At 55.9% G+C, this 8,215-nt stretch overlaps 1 pseudogene; it reads right to left on the reverse strand.

Moving 5' to 3' along the window:
• Nucleotides 1-6,908: 6,908 nt before the first annotated feature.
• Nucleotides 6,909-7,026, reverse strand: LOC123595657 (annotated as a pseudogene).
• Nucleotides 7,027-8,215: the final 1,189 nt, after the last annotated feature.

Below are 8,215 nucleotides of genomic sequence, written 5' to 3' on the forward strand. Positions count from 1 at the left end.
CGGGGCCTAGTAAGGCCAGAGCCCGAGGTGTTGAGAGGACAACAGAAGCAGAGAAGCCAGCAGTGACAGCTTTGTTGGTACTGCCATCAAGCTTCTCCTTGATAGATTCATTGTTTGCCCCAATGTGTCATTTTGCCAACCCAGAGCTAGAGACCCAGACAGACCACGAATTTCTCTCCGTTTCAAATCCCTACAACCCCATGGGCACAGGCTTTGTTTCAGGAAGGAAAGGCCTCTACCTGTTTCCCTCACTGTCCGAAGCACACGGGGGTGACGGGTTGTCTGTACTGCAAAAGGCAACCAGGCAGCTTTGTAGAATCCAAAGATGATTCCACTCCCCACTCTGCCTGTCTAGATATCTCCGGGAATGTCAGTCACACCAGGAAACGTCCCTGTCTGTTTCCTGTAGCTCACTCTTGGTCCAACCCCAGCGTAGGCAAATTCCAGACCTGGTGTGCGGTGCCCCTAGGACGCCCCAAATATCTGCTCTGTGTGAACACAGTTCAGCGTGGCTCACTGTGACCCAGTGGTGCAGTTCTGCACTTGGCGCAACACTGAGCCCGATCTGGGCAGCATCTGCAATTACAAGGGACAGGTTAGAATTATAGACCCGAAATTCCGTATCAGCTGATGGCTTCCCTTCTATGCAGAGCAGAGGCAGACATCTGTTGGGTCAGAATAAGAGACACTGCTGAAACTGGGAAATTCACCTCTACAGGGAGGTCTGCAGAATGTACACAGGTACCTCCCTGGAGAAACATGTAACACACCAACCCCTACACCGTCGTCTCTTGCATGGGGCGTGGAATAGAGCGGACGAGCTCCGGGTGTCTCAGGACAGAGGACGCAAAGTGCCACCAAAGGCTGATGTGTGCAGTCAACCATGCTGAACCCTCTAGCTGGATGGCAGAGGAGGCTCGCCCACTGTCCTCAGTGAGTGCTGTCTCCCGGACTCACGGGAAGTGACTCTACACAGAGGGCCAGGTTAGACTGTTCTGTCAAGGTCATCAATGCCTGAAGAACAGCAAAGCACCTGCTGGCTGAAGCCTCACCCTCGCACTGAAGGACAGCCCCAGATCTGGTTCTGGCACCAGCTGGCTGAAGGCTCGCCTGCGCCGTGAAGGAGAGTCTCTGATCTGGTTCTGGTCTGCAGACCTGCTCATATTAGGCTCGTGGTGAACTGGGGGCAGCAGTGACACCAACACCCACACACAAGATGCTTCTAGGCTTCTGTCCTCCACCCAGAGCCCCCCCACCGCCCCCCAGTAAGGCCTTCTGCCACATTGCCCACACCCCGGCACACGTGAGAATCCTAAAAGAGCTTCTAAAACGCAGGAACACCTCATGAGAAAGGTCAGTCAACAGAGGAGGATCTCACCTTCACCGCATGGACTCAAAGCTCTTCTGCAAGAAGTCTGAGCCCCTACTTCGCCAACTCTGTGCCCGCAGCGAACCGGCACGTGCTGCCAACACCGACCTTGTCCATCCAGTCCTGCCACATGCCGAACTTCCTGCCATAACCACGAGAGGCTTTTGTTCCTCTTTCAAGCTCTTTTCCTTGAGGGTCTGGTGTTCTTAAAAATCATTCTCTCTCAACTTGTGTATGCTTGAAGGGAAAGAAGGGAAGGGAGGGAAGGGAAGGGAAGGGAAGGGAAGGGAAGGGAAGGGAAAGGAAGAGAAGGGAAGGGAAGAGAAGAGAAGAGACAGAACTGGGAATGGTGGCAGGGCGTCGGTGCCTTCTAAGATGACACGTGAGGTCACGTGGTGGGATCTCTACACCACTAGGCCCCATTCCTCCACACCCCCAGTCCCTGCCTTTGCCAGTCTCCCCTTAGTCTGCCAGGCCCATCTTGTCAGTAGGGCTCAGAGTCAAGTTTACAGGGAAAACAGAAACTAATGTGCTCCGGGCCAGTGAGTCATCCCAAATCCAACAGTAGGTGCACGAAACTTGGAATTTTCTATATTTATATGGTGAAAAGGTTCTCTTTCATCAGGTAGCGGGATTAGGAGAAGCACTTTTGCAAGCCTCAGCTCATAGCAGAGGTGGAAAGCAAGTCAACAATCCCACATCGCAGAGACTCTGAGGACGCTAGTCAAAGACAGTGAGGCAAAACCTTTAGACAGCATCTCTTTACTTGAAGTACTACTGGGTTTACATGTTCTTACATATTCGAAGGTGACACAAGACACTATCAGAATTTATCATCTAAAGCCCCTTTCTACATTTAACACCGGGAATAGTGAAGCAGATCACAAGCTGTGGTCAAAATATGGCAGGTCAAGAAGCCTTTAGAGCTGTCACAATCAGGGGACCACAAAATGGCACAAAGGCCACCCCACAGGGCTGTCCACGGGTCACCACGTCCACACATCTGGATGGCAATCCCAGAGTATAGCGAAAAAGCAAACCAGCCCTGGCCACTGCCCAGTGTCCTTGGGAATGGCGACGGGGGTAGAACCGGCTCCAACACCTGGAACGGCCACAGGGTGCCCACGACTGTCCCAGGGGTTCTCCCAACATCCAGCATGTTTCAAAGCCACGGGAACAGAAACGACGATGAGAGCGATGGTGACTTCACCGGCTCGGGAGTCGGCTCCCAGGGCCTCGACATCCTCACGTGGCTTCTGTGGAAGGTGTGGGCTCAGCAAGTCACGGAGGAACCTACACTTGTGTCTAAAATACCCACACTACAGACTTCACCTCTTTTGGGGATGATTTCCTGGCACTGCCTCAGCCAAGAACAGCTTCATTTTCCTGAAAGATATTGGGGCCGAGGAAGTCAAGCACCGCAGGTGACCCAAACACATGAGAGGGATGGTCCCTCACAGTAGGGACGGGAAGGTCCAATCAGAAGCCGGTGCAGCGTAAAGAAAAGTCTGAGCACAGTTTCAAGGTTCCTTTTGCCTACACTTGCTGACTAGGAAACACCACCAGGAGAGGTGGCTGCATAAGGTCATGCCGAGTCAGGTGCAGGGCCCGCTCTCCCACGGGACAATCCCTCGGCTCTCCTATTTGGGGCTTTTCATGAGAACATGGGACTTAGAAAGCAGCTCTCCAGTATACCCCACGCGCAGTGACAAAGCAGGAAAATTAGAGTCGTGGAGGGGAGTTTAAGGTGGAACGTATTCAAAGACATGGTGTGTGGCAGGAACGCCCACTTGCGGAGAGCGTAGGTGACCGAGTCCCTTGATGAAATCTCCGCTCTTGAAGACAAGATGCTAGAATCATCAATACAGGAACTGTTTGAGATGGGAGATTCTAAGCCACCACGTACCTATGAAAACACATGTATAGAAGCACGGAGTCACGTGTTGTGGGAACATCAGCTCCCAAGACAGACCAAGTCGTGCCAGTGTGGGTTCACAGGAAAGCTGTGTCCCCCTGGTCTGTGTCTCTGCCTTTCAAAAGACCAATTTCACACCAGCATTAAGATAGTCTCTTCCTTGATGTGCTCATGGTGCCCAGAAACTTTCACGGTCTTGACCCCCATCTCTGCTCTTTTCCACTGACATCATTCAGAAAAGTGTAGTCAATGAGGAGTGATTGTAAGGGGGTACACAGGGGATTGTAAGAAACACAGACAAGCCAAATGAAAACAAGAGGAAAATCACCTTTGGGAAAAGGGAGACAGAAGGACACTGGTGACTCATACCACAAAATAGGGTCAGTCTCCCATGGATCTCATCAGCACCCCCTCTTCCTGGGGAATGGACATGGTGTGGCCTTCCTAAGATTCCACATCTGAAAGAGCAGGGCCCGGGGTCACGGAAGCTTGGGAGAACGGCTCTCAGAGGCCACCCAACAACTTCTCTGGCCACAGTGTGACAGCTCTAAGCTTGGGGGGCTGAGCAGCCGGGCCACCAAATGCACACCCACAGCCCCGTGGGTTTAAAAATTAACATGAATAAAAAAGAAAATAAGATGTTGGAGACTAAGACAACCTTAGCCCTGTATTTTTGCAATGTGACAATGCCTTACTCACTGCTTTAATTACAAGTGAAAAAAATTTCTTATTTTTGTTAACTTCATTTTGAGACAGAGCACATGCGTGAGTGGGGGAGGGGAGAGAGAGAATCCCAAGCAGGGTCTGTGCTGTCAGCCCAGGGCTCGATGCGGGCCTCAAAGCCACAAACCATGAGATCGTGACCTGAGCCGAGGTCAAGAGTCAGACGCTCAACCAACTGAGCCACCCAGGCTACCCTAATTCAAAAATTTTAAATTAATTGACATTATTTATTTCTCTGAAAATGTTCACAAATAGCTTTTACTTAATATTCCGAGAGCATCCTGGCCTGAAAACCAGAGCCGTGGCCCTGAAGCACAGAGACTAGGCTGTGGGCCTCCCCTCAGCACCAGTGGAGAAAGGTTGTGTTCGCCTCCTCTAAGGATGGCTGCCCGGACGCACTGAAAACAATCCAAGCAAGTGGGACGGCAGCCACCGGTTGCGCAGGAGAGGCTGACCTACCCTCTAACTGCTGGATGTGCTCTGGTGTGTGCGCCCCGAAACCCTGTGGGCGGCCCCCATGCCCATGGCTCACAGCGGACGGAGGCCTTGGAGGCAGCACAGTGGGACACAGGCCTCCCTGCACCTGGCCCTCACCACAGCCCAGCCTGGCTGGCATCCTGGCGTCCAGGCCTGATGCTGCTTCCTCTCACATGTGGGCAGGATGGTTTCCTCTTGCATCACTGTCTCCCCCGCACGTCCTAGTGCCTTTCCAGAGTGCTTCCTGTCTTAGGGGTCCCTGACAGTGCCTTCTACCAAAGCAGAGAACACTCACCCCCAGCAGGCACACGCACGCTCGTGGCTAGGAGAGGCCCAGCACGCTCGAGTGAGAACATCAACCGGCAGTAATCCTGATGCACGCCAGAGGTCCTCTTGACCATTTTCCATCTTCCGCTTTCTTCCCGGACAGTCTAGGGCCTGTCGTGTGACCCGAGAGTCCTCTTCCCCGTGGGAGGGTTGGGCCCGTCCTCCCCACCCTGATGCCTCCGGGGTAGGACCGGGCAGAGCAGGCCTTCTCCGGAAACAGGTGGACTGGGGAGGTGGTCCCGTCTATGTGCAAATCTCTGGAACCTGTGCATGTGACTTTATTTGGAAAAGCGGTCTTTGTAAGTGCAGCTACGTGGAGGACCTGGAGACCACCCTGGACTCCCTGGGGAGGGGGCTGGGGAGGACACGGATGAATGTTCTTCAAAGAGGAGTCAGGTAAGATGCACCGAGAAGGGACAGGGCACGGGGGCCAGCAAGCACCGAAGCCGGGCAGGATGGAGCCTCCCTGCTCCCGCTGAAATCTGCCCACGCACCGGGTGGTGTGGACACAGCGCTGGCCTCAAGTCAGGACTGGGAAACGTGCCGCAGGAAGACAAGCAGGAGAATCAGCAGAATCCACGCCACTTCTTCCCACCGAGGACTCAAGCGACAGGGGGGGAAGAGAAAGCAGAACGTCAGAGATGTTGAGAAACACCATCAAGTGAAGCCACATCATCAGGAAGGAGGCAACAACCCCTCTTGGGCGTGCGCCTGCTGCCCCTCTGCAGGGGCCGTGGGGACAGACCCCTCCCGGTACCGCGGAGCACCCACCTGGGAGGTGGCAGGACTCGGCCAGCAAAAGGCGAGGAGGAAAGTGTGAAGTCACAATTACATTCAGAACACTCGACGTGACACACAAGAAAGGACCTTAAGGGCAGCAGTGAGGAGGGTAGAGTGGCCTCAAGGAGGAGCGTGTAGCGGTAGGAGAGTCAAGGGTATTCGGTGGGACCTGGCGGGTCTGTGGAAAGGCCTGCAAGCCCCGGAACATTCGGTATGGGGCGAGCACAGCCAAGGATGGCTAACGCGTGTTCTCAGAGAGGCCACACCCCTCGGACATCTGCTCGGTGCTTGGTCTGTTTCTCAATTGACATTTCTTTTTTAAGCATAATTGGATTCACCAAATCAAGTTTTAATAAACCGTGTGCAACCTAATGTACCTGTGGGGAATTGGTCTGTTTCCAGAAAGTCTCAGATGCCTAAGGCTTGCCCAGCTTTGGTGGGGAAAAAACAGAATGTTAGATGTAAAACGCAGGGAAGCACTTTGTTGTTCCAAACCTCACACTTAACACTAAGGACTAGGAAGTGCAGAAACTAAAGATCAGCCAGCAAAGGTTCTGAACAGGAAGACACAGAATGACCTAACTATGCCCTGACAGGAGAAGGGAAGTCTTACTCCACAGAAAGAAACTATGTATCCTTCACAGTTAGTAAACATCAGACAAACACACCAGACAAACTCCTTCCCTCCCGACTGCCCCACCTGGTGCAAACCCACCCCGGATCCCCCTGCGCCCCCAGACAACACCACCAGCCCCGAGTCCGCTGCCCTAGCTGGGCCTCGTGAAATGCCAGGGGCCCTGGGGATGAGGGCTCGAGGGAGGGAAGAGGTCCAGGACCCAGGGAGCCCAGGCCTGTGGCGGATGCGGAGTCTGGGGTGGAGCTGCCCCTCCCGCCCGCTCCTGGGTTCTTGTATCCACCCACCCAGCGCCCAGCCTCCAGCCCCCAGGCACCAGCCTCCCGTTCCGCCCACACCGGACCCCCCCACCATCCGTGCGGGTGCGGGATTGGGTGGTGTGTCAGGAAAGGTGCAAAGCTGGGCTGTGGCTTCCACTGGCTGCATTGGGATTTGGCCGGGTGCCAGGAGTGGGGAGCGTGCCCCTTTGAAGTGCCCTGGGGTGTGCGGGCACGGGGGGCGATGCGGGGCGGGGCGGGCCAGGCAAGGACGGCTTGCTGGCCCGGGTGGGGCTGAGGGAGCAGTGGCTGGGCTGTGTTTGGCCCCAGCAATGGCGCTCCCTGGGGAGACAGGGACACAGGCAAGGAGGGGGAGGGGCGGCGGGCGCCAAAGGAGAGTTGAAGGAGGCCAAAGGCAAAGGCAAAAGCCTACAGCACCCGGTATTCACAGGCAGTCTCCCATCCAAGTTCTAACCAGGCCCGACCCTGCTTAGCTTCCAAGATCAGAGGAGACGGGCGCGTTCAGGGTGGTATGGCCGTAGACGCCGGCGGCTGCCGCTGGGCGCCTCAAGAGCCTGCTCCACGCGTCCCAAGCCCAGCGGCTGCCGCGCTTCACCCATGCACGCGCCTGCCTGCCTGGCTGCCACCGCCCTCGCCGCGGGCCCCGGGCGGGTGGCGGAGGCGGCGCCAGAGGACCCTGGCAACGCGCTGTGGCGCAAGCCCCGGCCTTCACCGATCCCGGGATTCTTGCAGGCTGCTGCCGGCTTGGCCCCACGCCCGCCTCCGCTTCCAACCCGCACCGCACCGCACCTTGCAGCCCCGCACCACACCGCGCGGCACCTCACCACACCGCCCCTCACCACACCCCATTGGGCTGCTCAGTGGGAAGAAGGTTCAAGTGAGCGGGGGCCATCTGGCAGGCCCTGCCTTCCGGGCCCGTTCTACCGGGTTCTCAGTGCCTTCTCCCCAGCCCTGTGGCTCTTGCAGCCTGCCTCCTGGCTTTTCCCTCCTTTCTGCCCCACCTTGTCAAACCCTACCGGGAGCTCCCAGTGCCCCCAGAGAATATCACCAGTCCCAGCCAGCTCCGTTTGCGGAGACCCTTGCTCGCCTCCCACCCCACCCACCCACACCACGTCCTGGTTCAGGAGAATAGATCTATTCCCAGATAGGTAGACAGATAGTTCAAGGACCGAGAGACACCCTTTCAAGGTGATTGACAGAGAAAGGAACACGTTGGGATAAGAGACAGGCAGATAGGGAGGGTCAGAATAAGAGGGACAAGGGGAGGGGGGGTGTGGAGAGGGAGGTGGAAAGGGTGAGGGAGACAGACATGGAGTCGGAGAGGGAGTGGGAGCGGTATTGAAGCAAAGACCTCTGGATTATCCAACAGAGACCCCCCCATACTCTAGGAACCACACACAAAGAGGCTGTGTTGGAGAGACAGCTACCCCTCGGGAGGGTCATGGTGCTGGGGCGGGTTTAGGCAAAGTGGCAGTGGCTTGAAGCTGACTTATGACTCCTTGGATCCCAAGGGCCTTCAGCCTAGGCCTCAGGAGGCCCGTCTGATCCCTCCTCCCATTCCTGTCAGGCCCAGGTATGAGATGTGTGTGTGTTCGGGTGGGGGTGGTGGTGGTGGTAATGTGTGTGTGTGTGTGTGTGTGTGTGTGTGTGCGCGCGCGCGCGCATGTGTGTCTATGCGTGTGTAGGTGTGTGGGAGCACTCCCTTGCGAGTA

This window comes from Leopardus geoffroyi, assembly GCF_018350155.1.
Source record: "Leopardus geoffroyi isolate Oge1 chromosome D2 unlocalized genomic scaffold, O.geoffroyi_Oge1_pat1.0 chrD2_random_Un_scaffold_58, whole genome shotgun sequence".
NCBI classification, from domain to species: domain Eukaryota; kingdom Metazoa; phylum Chordata; class Mammalia; order Carnivora; family Felidae; genus Leopardus; species Leopardus geoffroyi.